The following is a 17461-nucleotide window of genomic DNA, read 5'->3' on the forward strand; positions in this document are numbered from 1 at the left end:
GGAATTCAAGATGAGATCTGGGTGGGGACACAGCCAAACCATATCATTCTGCCCTGGCCCCTCCCAAATCTCATGTCCTCACATTTCAAAACTAATCATGCCTTCCCAACAGTCCCCCAAAGTCTCAACTCATTTCAGCATTAACTCAAAAGTCCACAGTCCAAAGTCTCATCTGAGACAAGGCAAGTCCCTTCTGCCTATGAGCCTGTAAAATCAAAAGAAAGTTAGTTACTTCCTAGAAACAATGTGGATGCAGGCATTGGGTAAATACAGCCATTCCAAATAGGAGAAATTGGCCAAAAAAAGGGGGCTACAGGCCCCATGCAAGTCCAAAATCCTAGCTAGGATTAGAGGGATGTGCCACCACGCCTGGCTAATTGTTTGTATTTTTAGTAGAGACAGGGTTTCTCCATGTTGGTCAGCCTGGTCTCAAACTCCCACCCCAGATGATCGGCCCTCTTCGGTCCCCCAAAGTGCTGGGATTATAAGCATGAGCCACCGCACCCAGCCAGGGCAGTCAAATCTTAAAGTTCCAAATGATCTCCTTTGACTCCATGTCTCATATCCAGGTCATGTTGATGGAAGAGGTGAATTCCCACGGTCTTGGGCAGCTCTATCCCTGTGGCTTTGCCAGGTACAGCCTCCCTCCTGGCTGCTTTCATGGGCTGGCATTGCGTGTCTGTGGCTTTTCCAGGTGCATGATGCAAATTGTCAATGGATCTACCATTCTGGGGTCTGGAGGACAGTGGCCTTTTGTCACAGCTGCACTAGACAGTGCCCCAATAGGGACTGTGTGTGGGGCCTCCGACTCTACATTTCCCTTCTGTACTGCCCTAGCAGAGGTTCTCCATGAGGGCCCTGCCCCTGCAGCAAACTTCTGCCTGGACATCCAAGCATTTCCATACATCTCTGAAATCCAGGAGGAGGTTCCCAAACCCCAATTCTTGACTTCTGTGCACTCGCAAGCTCAACATCACATGGATGCTGCCAAGTCCTGAGGCTTGCACACTCTGAAATCACAGCCCAAGCTCCATGTTGGCCCATTTCAGCCATGGCTGGAGTGGCTGGGATGTAGGGCACCAAGTCCTTAGGCTGCACACAGCACGGGGACCACTTTTTCCTTCTAGGCCTCTGGGCCTGTGATGGGAGGGGCTGCTGCAAAGACCTCTGACATGCTCTGGAGACATTTTCCCCACTGTCTTGGGGATTAACATTCGGCCCCTCATTACTTATGCAAATTTCTGCAGTGGCCTTGAATTTCTCCTCAGAAAATAGGATTTTATTTTCTATTGCATTGTCAAGCTGCAAATTTTATGAACTTTCATGCTCTGCTTCCCTTATAAAACTGAATTCCTTTAGCAGCACCCAAGTCACCTCTTGAATGCCTTGCTGCTTAAAATTCCTTTTGCCAGATACCCTAAATCATTTATCTCAAGTTCAAAGTTCCACAAATCTCTAGGGCAGGGGCAAAATGCTGCCAGTCTCTTTGCTAAAACATAACAAGAGTCACCTTTGCTCCAGTTCCCCACAAGTTCCTCATTCCCATTTGAGTCCACTTCCGTCTGGACATGATTGTCCATATCATTATCAGCATTTTTGGCAAAGCCATTCAACAAGTCTCTAGGAAGTTCCAAACTTTCCCACATTTTTCTGTCTTCTTCTGAGCCCTCCAAACTGTTCCAACTTCTGCCTGTTACCCAGTTCCAAAGTCGCTTTCACATTTTTGGGTGTCTTTTAGCAGTGCCTCACTCTACTTGTACCAATTTACTGTACTAGTCCTTTTTCACACTGCTCATAAAGACATACCAAGACTGGGCAATTTACGGAAGAAAGAGAGGATTAGTGGAGTTACAGGCCTCTGCAGAGGCCTCACAATCATGGTGGAAGGCAAGGAGAAGCAAGTCACGTCTTACATGGATGGCAGATAAGAGAGCCCATGCAGGGGAACTCCTGTTTTTAAAACCATCAGATCTTGTGAGAATTATTCACTAACATGAGAGCAGCATGGGAAAGACCCACCCCCATGATTAAATTACCTCCTACTGGGTCCCTCCCATGACACATGGGAATTCACGATGAGATTTCGGTGGGGACACTGCCGTATCAGAAGGGAAGGTGGGGGCCAGATTCTCAAAGGTATTGAATGTTATGCATCTGGACTTTAAGCTGTGGACTATTGGGAGTCACCATAGTTGTCTACAAAGGAAATTAGATGGTGATAATAGAAAATATTGATAAGGACAAAAGCTACCATTGATTAAGTATCTCCTATGTGCCACAAATATTTTTGTTTCCAAATATTATCTCAATCCTTACAATAATGCTTGAAACTTTTGTTTTACTTTATTTTACCATTTAGGAAACTGAGGCTCAGAGAAGTTAAGTAACTTATTTGAGGTGTCTTAGCCAATAAGAGAGGGAGGCTGGATTCAAAGATGATCTATTGCTAAAGCACATGTTCATTCTAGAAAACCAGAAGGCCTATGCCATGCTTCCTGATATGATCACATTTTAGGACAATAAATAATGTTCTCTTATTTTGATTGTTTTGAGAATTGGGGAACATATTTTGAAGGGTGAACATTGTCTCTTAAAATACTTTTGTCTACCATTGTGCACAGTAAGTGTTCAAATGCTTGCTGAATGATTCAGTGCTCTCTGCCAGCTTCCAGGAAGGGTGGGTGGAAAGTAGTAAGCCTTCTCAGATGGAATTACACTTTCATCTAGTTGCTCATAACTGCATGAGGAAGCAATATTTGAACAGATTTTGTGTGCTATCATACATTAATAAATAATGTGTATTGAGTATGCATTATAGATATTAACTCATGTTAGCCTCACAACCCAAGACTGAAGCACAGAAAGATTGCATAACTAGTCTAAGATCTCAGTCTATTAGTTGGTAGAGGCAAGATTCAAAGCCAAGACATTTGACTTTAGAATTCCCACTCCTAAGCACTTTACTATGCAGTTCCACTGCACTAGACTGCCTCTCAGTGAATATTTGTTATATCCTATATGATTTAGCAGGGCTGTCATCTCCTAGGACAATATTGGAGACACCAGCAGCCTATGGGCAACACAGAGAGAAGAGAGACTTTTGATACATGCTACTGTGCTCTGGGGCCTCCAGCCATTGGGTGAGTGTGGGCTCAAATTCAGTCTGTGCTCTGCTAGCAAAGTGCTGTGCTCTGGCCACTGTTCTTACCAAATCAGGTGCCCTGCAGGGCTGCCTCTGCCATGAGGAAAGAATGCCCTTTCCTAATATATATGAAGGTACCATACAGGCATAGCAGCCCTGCATGGGGATCTTATTTGACAGGGGCAGTAAGGGGAAAATGGAGGGGACAGTGAGAAATTAATAACCTTATAGGAGAACCCCAAAAGTTGGAGAGTTCATAAAACATGATCCTCGTTTTCGGAGGTTGACCTAGAATGATCCAGCACACTGTTCAACCACTAAAGACTCAAGAGTCAAGCCTTAAATAATTAAAAATGACCAGTTTATAATATATGGTTTTCCCTGAAAACTGCTTGTCTAATAAGTGTTATCCAAATTGAAAAAAGTTGGAAAGGTTATATTAATATTCAGTTTGTCTGAAAACAGAAATAATCATAACTAGAATACAGGTAGGAGTTAATTTAGGAGATTCTCATAATCCTGCATTGCCTAAATTTGAAAACAAACAAACATAAAACTGTAGCAAACCACGATTATTTATTAAGACCACCATCATTATTTAACTGTTGCAAATTTTCTGCCTTGGTACATTCCTTGAACATCGGTCATTAGAGGTGTGCATCTGTTAGATAACAAACTTTAATGTAATAAGAGTCAAATATGTGAACAGTTTGTGGTCATGATGTTCACTTCAAGAAAAGGCTGAAATTCAAATAACAGAATAATGAAAATTGCATAATCAAATAAACAGATGGGAACATGTAACTTATCCAGAACTGTTTCTAGCTAGGACAAGGTTATTCAAGGGATTCTTCTACCCCAACCCCTGTCCTATCTCTCAGATGCCAGATTCCTGACTATGATTTTCATTTGAGGCAGGCACTATTGCAGAATCTATCTTTAAAGGGTTCTTTCACTATGTATTTTATGAATAAAGTGAAATGACTAATTGAAAATTATCAAACTCTCACTATGCAATGAGAACTTAAAGTTTATTAAAGTTTTAATTTGACTAACACAAACATACACATGCATGGTAGTTGATACTTTTTAAATCTCCCTTCTCCCCATGTGTTGTTTGCATCTGATTTACATTATAGTCTCTCAGAGGTTACTGTGTTCTAACTCAATGGACAACTCTTCAGAAAGTATCACTCATTTGTCCTGAGGAAAGCATGGTTATTTGGTTGAAAAATACCAATTTTTAGAGAGGGCCCTCTGAAAAAAAGAAGTCACTTATAGGAGATAAATCCTTCCCTTGCACTTCTTAGTTTCATTTCTTATCAGAGCATGCCCAACTATAGCTATATCCTTACAGCTCTTCTTTTAAAAGCATTACTACTTACTCCTTGTAAATGACAAAAGTATCATAGACATGTGAGATATTAGGTTAGTAAGGAGATGATAAGGATGATGTTGATAGAGAGCATTTATTGAACTCTTGTGATGGTGTGGATCAAGCAATGGGCTAATTTATATGCATTATTTAACTTTTAAACAAATATGTATGAAGCACCGACTGTAAGACTGGCAACACTTCTAGGCACTAGAAGTGATGAATGAGACAAGGTCCACATGGAACTGACATACTAGTGAAGGAGGGCAACAATAATCAAAATTAGTAAACGATTACAGTTATCCCTCAGGATATGCAGGGGATTTGTTCCAGGACTCCCTCAATACCAAAATCCTCGCATACTCAGGTCCCACAGTCAACCCTGTAGAAGTTGGCCCTCCGTGTATGCAGATTTTGCACCTTGTAAATAGTGTATTTGATTGAAAAAAATCCATATATATGTGGACCCATGCAGTTCAAACCTGTGTTGTTCAAGGGTCAAAATACTGGGTAGTAATAAGTGTTATGAATTTTAAAAAATGGATAAACTAATGAAAGGAGTAGTCAGAGAAGAACTCTGAAGAGGTAAAATTTAGGTAGAGACCTGAACAAAGTGGGCAAATGACCCATGAAAGCATATAGGGAAAAACATTCCAGGCAGTGAGAAGAGCAGGTGGAAAGGCTGAACTGGGAGTGGCTTTAGAAAGTTTGAAGAACAAGGAGGCCACTGGATGGAGCAGAGTGAGGAAGGGAGACATTGAAAATAAACAAGATCAGCATAGCAGTTACTTGCTAGATCAGGTTCTGCTAGACCTTAAATTTCTAAGTCTGATGGGAAGTCACTGGAGAATTTTGAGCTGTGAAATAACATGATCTGGCAGAAAGGATCATTCTTTGTGCGCTAACTTATTTACTTCTTTAAGCAAACTTACGAGGTGGATCCATCATTTCCATATAACAGGTAAGGAAACTGAGGATTAGAAAGCGTAAGTAGGTGGTGAAATCAAGATTGGAAAGCTGTTCCATCTGACTCTAGAACCAGATGCTTGACTACTAGACTTAAGTTAGCATGGCCCTCAAAATGGAGCTGTTAGGTGTGGTAGCCAGTTTCCGTGATGGCCTCCAGTGATTTTTGTCTGCTTGCGTCATATGCTTGTGTGGTCATCTCCCACAATCAAAAGGTGTAATTGTTCAGACCAGTAGGACTGATGGCGAGTGGCTTCTAACACTAGGCCATAAAAGACATTGCTACTTCTTCATTGCTCTCTCAGATGGCTTGCTCTGGAGGAAGCCAATCATGAAGACCTCAAGCAACCCTGAGAAAGAGGCCTATAAGGAAAGGTGCTGAAGCCTCCCACCAACAGTTCTCACTGACTTGCCAGTAGTATGAGATCCACTTTGGAAGTGGATCCTCTAGCCTCAGTAAAGCCTTCACATAACTGCATCCGGACTGACATCTTGACAACCACCTCATGAAACACTTCGAGCCAGAACCACCAGGAATTAAGCCACCCCTGACTTACTGACACACAGAAAGTGTGAGAGATAATTGCTTTAAGTTACTAAATCTTAAGAGAATTTGAGGCAGCAATAGATAACTAATATATTAAGCTTTTGTAAAAACAGATGGCCCTTATACTATTGGGTCCAAACATTATATACAATGGGAATACTAAAAATCTAAAGCATATTGACTTGTTGCCTTTAATTTTTTTAAATGATTAAGTGGTCATTTTTTATAATTATTGAATTTCCAAGACATCTACTATAATTAGTATATGTAACTATAAATTAATATGCAATGTTGTTCTTTATTAACTGCTAATACTCATGGGCAGGGAAGCAATGCTATCCAGATTACCATCCCTGTCCTGGTCCAGTTCAAGCATTTCATGTCTTGGCTCTGCATCATTTATTATCCACTTCTATGCCTCAGGCCATCTGCATGGGAAGAGCTGCTACTTGTGCCAGAGATTTTAATGCTATGTGCACACACTTCTCATTCTCCTGAAACTGACCAGACTTCATAATTTAATTCTGATTTCTATAGCTTTAGTTTTCTTCATGCTTTTTTGACAATTACAATAATACATATTAAACTAATCTTGAGCTCCAAATCCCTGTAACTTGCCACATAATTACAGCAGTGATTTAGTAACCTTTCGGATGGCCAAATGTTGTTTATATACTTTAATTCAGGGTTTTAAATGATAAGATCCCTTTCAACATCTAGATTTTTCTCTAGTTATGTTTAAAAATTTTATGCATGAACAAGAACATTAAAAAATATTTAAAGCTTCTTTAAAGTTAAATTTTAAAGCCAGTCTCATAAATTCAGAATGACCCTTACTTTTGCCTTTCTGCATTTAGATGGGAGAGGAGACTAGTCAATAATCCTAATCTTGGCCTATGGAGCTGTGAGATTGTCTGAAGAGCTATGTCCTTTTGTGATGACATATGGCATCATACTTCTCCAGTTGTATTTTGTTCTAGTTTTAGTGACAGTCTTTTGCTGCCACTAACTATATAATAGAAAGAATTTCTTTTCCAAGCTGATATACAAAAGGCTTTCCCTTTTCAGGATATCAGTGATACTGTTAACTACGATATCTGTGAGATAATACCTTTTCTCTTATTCACCTGTAATTGTAAACATACATGAAGACCTTTTCACACATATGTTGGAAAAAGGTCCCACTTTTCAGTTCATTCCATGTGATAAAGTACCTAGAGTAGGGTTCCAGAGTGTATGAACTTTTTTTTTTTTTGAGACAGGATCTCACTCTGTCATCCAGATTGGAATGCAGTGGCACAATCTCGGCTCACTGCAACCTCTGCCTCCCAGGCTCAAGTGATTCTCCTGCCTGGGCCTCCCAAGTAGCTGGGATTACAGGTGCACACCACTACCACCCAGCTAATTTTTGCATTTTTAGTAGAGACGGGGTTTCACTATGTTGGCAAGGCTGGTCTCGAACTCTTGACTTCAAATGATTCACCCACTTCAGCCTCCCGAAGTGCTGGGATTGCAGGCATAAGCCACCGCACCTGGACTGTATGAATATATTTCTAATTCTTAAAATATATTGCCAAATTATTTCCAAAAGTGCTGTTCTGATTTATCAGGCTAACAGTCATGTTTGATCACTAGTGTTCAAAGTATTGGTTACCTTCTAAATTTTAAAAACTTAAAAGGTAAAAGAAATTCATACTTTCCATTTATGTTTATGTTATAAATATATAGAAAAATTTCACTACATTGACTTTATATGTGTATGTATCTATGACTTAATATATGTATATATGTGTCTGTGTGTGTATACATACAGAGACATTGATGTCTGTTGAGTTAAGAACATAGAACTTCTATGTTTTTATGTAATCTTGGTGTCTCTAACACTTTGGGCTATAGATTTAATTAGCCCGCAGAATCTGGTAATACCAATGACCTATAGGTACTGAAGAAAAAATTATAAACATGATAGACACAGTTCATAATTGGGAGTCACAATCCCGTGGGGGAGACACAAGTAAATAGGCAAATACAATACAGTATACTAAATGTGAAGTTAGAAGTTCAGGGTTCAGAAGGTGTACCCGGGAAGACATCATACCCAAACTAATTGGCTTAGGAAAGACTTTCTGAAGAAAGGGATGTAGAGGTAAAATCTGAAGATTGAATAGTTATGTGGCAATGAAGCAGGGCAGTTGGGGAATGAAAGGAGCAGTAATCCTTCCATAAAAACCTAGAAGAGAAAATATAGCTTGGTCAAGGTATTGTAAGAAACCTAGTACGACTTTATCAGACAGTATAAAAGAGGTCAAAAACTAAGACTTGGTCATTAGAAAAGGCCAGATACAGTACGACTTTGGAGACTATATTAAGAAAGTTGAACTTTATGCTAAGGATAATAGAAAGCATGTTACCCAGCCATTAAACAGTTTTAAGTAGGGAATGACATGGTCAGCCTTGTGTTTCAGGAATATCACTTTGGTTTTAGACAGGAAAATATACTTGGTAAGCTGGGAGGATGCAAGTGTAAAAGCATTGAGACTAGTTAAGAACTTTGCACATTATAATAATCCACATGAGACAAGATGATGGCTTGGGTTGGGCTTCCAGATGGCAGTGTGGACGCACCCCAGCAAAACAAGCATAATTGGTTGTATGAGTTTGCTGGGACTGCCATAACAAAGTACCAAAAACTGGGTGGCTTAAACAATAGAAATTTACTTTCTCATAGTTCTGAAGGCTAGAAGTTTGAAATCAAGATTTTGACAGGGCTGGTTTCTTCTGTGGTGTTTCTTTTTGGCTTGTAGATGGTAATCTTCTCTTTGTGTCTCCACATGGTCTTCCCTCTGTACTGTACATGTCTGTTTTCTAATTTCCTCTTCTTACAAGGATACCAGTCATTCTGGATTAGGGCTCATCCTAATGACCTCATTTTAACTTACTTAACTCTTTATAGACCCTATCTCAAAATACTGTTACATTATGAGTTACTAGGGGTTAGGACTTCAACACATGAATTTGGAAGGGGCACACAATTCATCCCATAATACTGTTGAAAACTATAAAAACAAAAACACTATCTAAAGTCTATGGAAACTGTCCTAAGAGCATATAGCAAATGAAGAAGCTTTTTTTTTTTTTCAAGAAAATCTACTAAAACTGAGTAAGAACAGTAAGAGTCTATGGCATCTGAGCCATACACTTGATTCCTACCCATCTTCCCCACCCCCTGAGCTCATCTTGGTCAAAACTGTACTCTGGGTTAGCGTGACCAAGAACATGGGGCTCCCGATCTCCTCAGCTCTCAATCAAGAGAGACAATATCTCACCAGGAGGAAAAGGCCACCAGCATTTTTCATCCCTTCCAACTCTGAGTTGCAGAGGCTAAAGTCCTGGTGAGTTTGGCCCCACACAGGGTACAAAAGTTCTAAGGCAGGCGCAGCAGAGTGAGAACACTGGGGACTCCAATCAACCTTAACCCAGCTTGCTCACATGGCAGAAGTTCCACTACAGAAGCAAGTCCAGAAGATCAGGGCCACTTGTTCTACCCAGTGCCCAGAATAATCACTAATAATAATAATAACATGGGCAAAATGTTACTGCCCATGAGGAGAGGCAGTCCATAAAAACAGAGAGCCCTGAAGCTCTCCCCAAAGGACTTACCTTTATTTGAAACAGAGTGTGGATGATGGTCAAGCCTTGGGTTGCTCTAAAAAAAACAATAGTTTCCTGTAATAAAACGCAACAAGCTAAACCATAAGCTAGCTAGTTTACCAAAGAGAACCAGGGAAGGAGACAGCTAAGAAGAGCCCCCTTGAGGTTAGAGGAAACCTCCAAGACTGGCCTCAGAAACTACCAATGCCTGAATTTTACTGGATTAGACTGTGGAGCAATATAAGCCCCAGGGGATATCTTCTTAAATAGAGAAATCATCCTACACTTAGTGTAGCACAACAGCTAGAGGTAATACCAAATGAGGCAGAAAGTTTAACAGAGAGATCAAGGAAAGAGACAGTAAAAGAGAGCCCTGCTAGAACCACTGATATCCCCTGGTGACTGTGCACATGTCCAAGGCTGCACTCTCTGAGAAATGGGAGCAGAGGCCTTCCACTACTGGAGAAATAGATTTCACTTAAATAGCCTAGCCAAGTCACTAAACAAACCACAATCAAATAACAACAAAAAACAAGTTCAAACCATACAGAGGGAATCAGTACTCAGAATCGCTACAATATATTACCTAAAATGTCCAGTTTTCAACAAAAAAATTATGAGTCATGCAGTGAAACAGCAAAGTATGACCCATAGATTGGAGAAAAACGTAGGCAACAGAAACTACCTGTGATAGAGCCAAAATGTCAGACTTAACAAAGATATCAAAGCATTCATTATAAACATATTCAACAAACTTAAATAAATCATGATTAAAGAACTTAAAGGAAGGTATGATGACAACGTTGCATCAAATAGATCATATCAATAAATACAAATTATTTTTAAGAAGCACCAAATGGAATGTCTAGAGTTAAAAAGTATAATAACTGTAATAAAAAAAAATCACTACAGGCACTCACCAGTAATTTGGAGGCAGAAGAAAGAATCTGTCAACTTGAGATAGATTCACAGAGATTATGCAATCAGAAGAATGGAAGAAAAAAGAATAAAGAAAAATGAGCAATAAATATGGGACATCATTTAGTTTACCAACATATGCTTAATGAGATTACCAGAAAGAAAGGAGGAAGAAAGGAGTGAAAAATACATGTATTTGAAGAAATAATGACTGAAACCTTCATGTTTTCCAGAAAACATTAATATAAATGTACAAGAAGTTCAACAAATGCAAAGTATGACAAATGCAAAGAGCTCCCCACCCAGATACATCAGAGTAAAAATGCCAACAAACAAAAAAAATCTTGAATGCAGCCACAGAAAAACAACTTGTCATGTACAAGCGAACCTCGATAAAATTACTAGATACCTCTCATCAGAAATAATGGAGATCAGAAGGCAGTGGATGACATATTCAAAGCACTGAAAGAACAAACTATACACCAAATATCTTAAATAGAACAAAATCATCTTTCAAAAATGAAGGTTACCCAGATAAACATAAACTGAGAAAAGTTGTTGCAAACAGATCTTCCTTATAAGAAATACTAAAGTAAGTTTCTCAAATTAAAAGCAAATGTGCCTAGATGGTAATTTAAAGCCACAAGAAAAACAAAGAGAATGGGCAAAGGTAATTATGTAATTATAAAAGGCAGTATAAATGTATATTTATTTTCCTTTTGTCTCTTAGCTGATTTAAAAAGCAATTGTATAAAACAATTTTTTATAATTGTATTGTTAGGCCTATAACATACAGAAATGTAATATAATTAACAACAACAGCACAAAGGTGGTGGATGGGAGCAAAGTTGTATTAGAGGAAGGAAATCATACCAGATGATAATTTAAATCCAAAGGAACAAATGAAGATAACCAAAAATGATAATATGAATATTAATATAATAAACACTAAATATATACTTGCTCTTCTTTCTTTCCTCAGCTTCTTTATTAAACATAAAAGTACATAAATTAATAATTATAACAATATATTATTGAATTTATAACATAGATACAATATATATAACAATAATAATGCTAAAAGTAGAAAGAGTAAACAGTTACATAGGAGTAATGTTTCTGTATCCCACTAGAATTAAGTTAGTATAAATCTGAAGTAGATTTTGATAAATTAATATATATAGTAAACTTTAAAGAAAATGCTAAAAAAACTTTTGAAACATATACTATAAGAAACTCTTATAGGATTAAATGTCATACTACAAAGTATTTATTGTAAACGACAGCAGTAAAGGAGGAATAGAGGAATGAAGTAGTCATAAAACATATAGAAAACATAAAGCAAAATGACAGAAATCCAACCATATTAACAATAACATGCTGGTTGTGGTAGCTAACGCCTGTAATCCCAGCACTTTGGGAGGCTGAGGCAGGCGGATCACTTGAGGTCAGGAGTTCAAGACCAGCCTGGCCAACGTGGTGAAACCCATCTCTACCAAAAATACAAAAATTAGTTGGGCATAGTGGCACATGCTTGTAGTCCCAGCTACTCGGGAGGCTGAAACAGGAGAATTGCTTGAACCCGTGAGGCAGAGGTTGCAGTGAGCTGAGATTGCACCACTGCACTCCAGCCTGGGCGACAGAGCAAGACTCTTTCTCAAAAAGCTAAACAAATAAACAAACAAACAATAACATTACCAGTAAGTGGAGTGTCCAGGCACTCCAGCCTGGATAACAGAATGAGACCCTGTCTCAAAAAAAAAGCAAATGGATTAAATATGTAATCAATCAAAGGGCAAACATTGTTAGACTAGATAGAAAGAAATAAAAACAAAAACCCTCAAGGTCTAGTTATATTCTGTCTACAGGAGACACACTTTTCAGATTAAAAAATACAAATGGTTGAAAGTAAAAGGATGGAAAAAGATATATCATACAAATAGCAGCAATACAAAAGCTGAAGTGGTTATGCTAATATCAGGCAAAATGACTATAAAGCAAATAGAAAATTCTAGGTATAAAGAAGGAAATTTTATGAGGAGAAGGGTCAATCCATCAGGAATATATAACAATTATAAAGATATATGTCAGAGCCCCAAAATACATGAAACACAAACTTTCAGAATGAAGAGCAAAATAGATAATTCAACAATATTTGGAGAACTTCAATATTCCACTTCCAATAATGGACAGAAAAAGCAAGCAGAATATCAACAAGAAACTAGAAGACTTGAACAAAACTATACACCAATCAGACCTAATAGACATTTAACTTTAGAACACCCAGTGATAGAAGAATGCAAATTCTTCTCAAGTGATGGAATATTCTCTGGATAGACCATATATCCGGCCATAAAACAAATCTCAATAAATTTTAAAAAGATTGAAATCATACAAGGTATGTTCTCGGACCACAATAGAATGAAATTAGAAATTAACAACAAAAATAAATTTGGGAATTCACAAACATGTGAAAAAGAAAAACACACTCCTAAATAGCCAATTGACAAAAAGGGGTATCAAAAGAGAAAATTAGTACATGCTTTGAGATGAATGAAATGACAATACAACATAACAAAAGTTATGGGATATAGCTAAAGCAGGGTTGGGAAATTTAGAGCTTAAACACATATATTAAAAAAAAAGAAAGATCTCAAATCAATAATCATAACTTTCATCTTAAAACAATGAGGGTAAAAGGGGGCATAAACCCAAAGCATAAAGAAGAAAGGAAATAATCAAGGAGAGAATAGAAAAATGGTAGAGAAAACCAACAAAACTAAAAGTTGGTGCTTTGGAAAGGTCAACAAAATTGAGAAACCTTTAGCTAGACTGACTTTGTTTTGTGTTGCTATAACAGAATACCCAAGGCTGGGTAATTTGTAAATAAAATGGGTCATGAGTATTAGCTCATGGTATAAACGGCGGGGAAGTTCAAGGGCATGGCTGTGGCTTCTGGTGAGGTCTACTGTGCTGGGTCATAATATGGCGCAGAAGGTCAAAAGGGAAGCAGACAAGTACAAAGAGAGAAAACCTAAGGGGTATTCTGGCTTTATAACAACCCACTCTCAAGGGAACTAATCCATTCCCAAGAGAATTAATCCAGTCTCATCAGAGTGAGAACTCACTCACTACGAGAACACCACCAGGGACAGCATTGAGGCTATCACCTTTACTTGGGAAGCTGAACTGGAGGAGCACTCGAGACCAGGAGTTTGAGGTTGTAGTGAGTCATGATTGCACCACCTCTCTCCAGCCTGGGTGACAGAGAGAGACCCTATATATTTTTTTAAAGAAGAACAGCACTAAGCCATTCATGAGATCCACCCCCTTTATTCAAATTCCTCCCAACAGGCCCCACCTCCCAACATCATCACATGGGGGATCAAATTTCAACATGAGTTTTGGTGGAGACAAACTCAAACCATATCCAAACCATAACACTGACCAATAAATAAAAGAAAGAAGACTCAAATTACTAAAACCAGCAATGAAAGAGAGGACATTAATATCAACCTTACAGATATAAAAAGGATTATAATACTATGAACATTAGGCCAACAAATTAAGACAACTTACATGAAATGGACATATTCCTAGAAAGATGCAAACTAAACTACTACAACCAACTCAAGAAGAAACAGAAAATCATAGTAGACTTATAAGAGGTTGAATTAGTAATTTAAAAGCTACCTAAAAAGAAAAGCCTAGGCCTAGGTGACTTCACTGCTAGATTCTATCAGACATTTAAAGAAGAGTTAATACAAATTCTTCACAAACACTTCCAAAAAACAGAAAAGGAGGGAACATTTCCCAACTTATTTTACGAGGCCAGTTATATCCTGATAGCAAAACCAAAGACATTACAAGAAAACTACAGACCAATATCTCTTAAGAATATAGATGTAAAAATATGCAACAAAATACTAGCAAACTGAATGTGGCAATATATAAAAAGAATTATACACCATGGCTAAGTGGGATTTATACCAAGAATGCAGGGTTGATTTCATGTCCCAAAATCAATCAATGTAATACACCATATCTTTGGGATGCCGAGGCAGGCGGATCATGAGGTCAAGAGATAGAGACCATCCTGGCCAACATGGTGAAACCCTGTCTCGACTAAAAATATAAAATTAACTGGGCGTGGTGGCACGCGCCTATAATCCCAGCTACTTGGGAGGCTGAGGCAAGAGAATTGCTTGAACCCAGGAGGCGGAGGTTGCAGTGAGCTGAGATCGTGCCACTGCACTCCAGCCTAATGACAGAGCAAGACTCCGTCTCAAAAAAAAAAAAAAAAAATACACCATATCAATAGAATAAAGGACAAAAACATATGGTCATTTCAATAAACGCAGAAAAAGGATTTGTCAAAATTCAACACTTCTTCAAGATAAAAACAGACAACCTTCTAGGAATATAAGGAAACTTCCTCACCTGTATAAAAGGCATCCATTTAGAATTCACATTAACATCATACTTAGTGGTAAGAGATGATGCTTTTCTCCTAAGAACAAGACAAGCATGTTTGGCCACTCTTGCCATTTCTATTCAACATTGTAATGAAGGTCTAGGGTCTTAGCTTGGGCGGCCATAATAAAATATCATAGACTGGTGGCTTAAACAATACAAATTTATTTTCTCACAAATTTAGGAAGCTCTCATTGTACTCAGGGCAAGAAAACCCTGGCCTAGGGTGTTGGCTGTTGATATGGAAATTGGTGGTCAGATTCAGGATATGTTTTGAAGGTAAAGTTTACTAGATTTGCTCATAGGGTCCAAGAGGAGAAGGTGAAGAGAGAGAACAATTAAGAATTAACATGTACATGTTTGGCTAGAGCAACCTGGTGAACCTCGGGGCTCTTTAGTGGATGGAAGACCAGCAGAGGGAGAATCAAGACTTATCTTTTTTGGCCATTTGATGTTTCAGCTTGTGAACCCCCAAAATCTGAGACAGGTCTCAGTCAATTTAGGAAGTTTATTTTGCCAAAGTTAAGAATGCGTGCCCATGACATAGCCTGAGTAGGTGCTGAGGACATGTGCCTAAGGTGGTTGGAGCACAGCTTGATTTTATATTATATATTTTAGGGAGACATGAGACATCAATCAACATATGTAAGATGAACATTGTATTGGCCTGGAAAGGTGGGACAACTCAAAGCAAAGGTGGGACAAACTCGAAGCCGGGAAGGGGCTTCCAGGTCATAGGTAGATAGGAGACAAATGGTATCATTCTTCTGAGTTTCTGATTAGCCTTTCCAAAGGAGGCAATCAGATATGCATTTATCTCAGTGAGCAGAGGGATGAGAAGCAGGTTTGCCCTAAGCAGCTCCCAGCTTGACTTTTCCCTTTAGCTTAATTATTTCGGGGCCCCAAGATTTCTTTTGCTTTCACCAGCCATTACATATCCAAGAGATGTTCAGCAAGGAGTTGAATACATATGCCAGTAGTTCCCAGAAAGATCAGAGCCTGATGATACGAAGAGAAAGGTGGCGAGGGTGGGGGTTGGGGGGCAGTAAAGCATCCTGGGGACGCCAATGTCCACCAGTTAAGTAAAGGAGGACCAGCCAAGAAGTTTGAGAAGAATCAGCTAGTGTAGGAAAGAGAAAAAAAAAGGGAGCTGCCCAGAAAGCAAGATAGTAAAGTGTTTCAAGGTGTGTGGTAGAATGGGGCTAGCAGTCACGCTAGACGCATCGAGAAGAAATGATTGGGTTTTATCGTGCTGGTTGCTAGTGTCCTTGAGAGGGCTATTCAGTGGAAGGGTGAGGAAGGGGACTAATTGGGGTGAGTTAAGTTGAAAAGGTGAGGTAAGATAGTGGAGTGGCAACTATTTCCCTTTTTTGTTTTTTTTTGAGAGTTAGTCTGTCTCTATAGACCAGGCTGGAGTGCAGTCGAATGATTTCGGTTCACTGCAACCTCTGCCTCCCGGGTTCAAGCGACTCTCCTGCCTCAGCCTCCCGAATAGCTGGGACTACAGGCACCTGCCACCACGCCGGCTAATTTTTGTATTTTTAGCAGAGGCGGGGTTTCACTATATTGGTCAGGCTGGTCACAAACTCCTGACCTCAAGTGATCCGCCCGCCTTGGCCTACCTTATTTTTGCTAGGATTACAGGCGTGAGCCACCGCGCCTGCAACTATTTTCATTTGACTGATGGGGCAGTGCACATTTTGGTTTGCATTTGTATTTACGAGTGTTTGAGAGGAAAAAACTCAAATATATGTTACAAGCCTATGTGTCTGGTTCCATTTTGAAGTACTGACCTAGGATGTCGGTACCTACTTAATTTTTTTGAGTAATAACACACACCTGAAAGTGCATAAAGTGCACCGTCTTAAAATGTACAGCTTGATCCTTTTTTAAAAAAAATCATATACGTACGCCTGTGTAACTACTGTTCATATCTACATGTTGAACACATCCAACACAACCAACATAACCATAAGGTTCCTCTGCACCTTCCCTGTCTATAATCTCTCAGAAGTAAACCAATATTCCGACTCCTATAAAGATCCATTAGCTTTACTACATGTTTCAAAGAAAACAAATGAGAACTCTGAAGGACATTTAATTGGAAAACTGCTTTAGCACATTATAGACTTACCAGTTTGCTTGTAAACGCTAACCATTTGGCGCCAAAATCCTGGGAGCTAATTTTAAGCGGTTCTTCCTCAACGCACCGCCCCACTTTTTACACCACGCCTCCTTTTGCTCTGTTCCTTCCCCCACATTATTGGGGCACCCTAGGCGGTAGAAGAAGCGGCTTTTCTGTCATGCGCATTGTGGAGAGGCGTTCTTCCCACTTTCCCGACTTCACCACTCACTGGGATCAGACCCGTGTCATGCGCATTGAGAGTCC

General features: G+C 39.1%; 1 long non-coding RNA gene across 4 annotated transcripts in view; it reads right to left on the reverse strand.

The window, feature by feature from the left end:
• LOC123574523 (uncharacterized) overlaps nucleotides 1-17444 on the reverse strand; it is a 136057-nt gene extending 118613 nt beyond the window's left edge. For all 4 annotated transcript variants that reach the window (XR_012415791.1, XR_010588476.1, XR_012415790.1 and 1 more), the window contains exon 1: nucleotides 17207-17444. This is a non-coding gene — a long non-coding RNA (uncharacterized lncRNA). The remainder of the gene's footprint in view (nucleotides 1-17206) is intronic.
• Nucleotides 17445-17461: the final 17 nt, after the last annotated feature.

The sequence above is a fragment of the Macaca fascicularis genome, chromosome 7 (genome assembly GCF_037993035.2).
Source record: "Macaca fascicularis isolate 582-1 chromosome 7, T2T-MFA8v1.1".
NCBI lineage: Eukaryota > Metazoa > Chordata > Mammalia > Primates > Cercopithecidae > Macaca > Macaca fascicularis.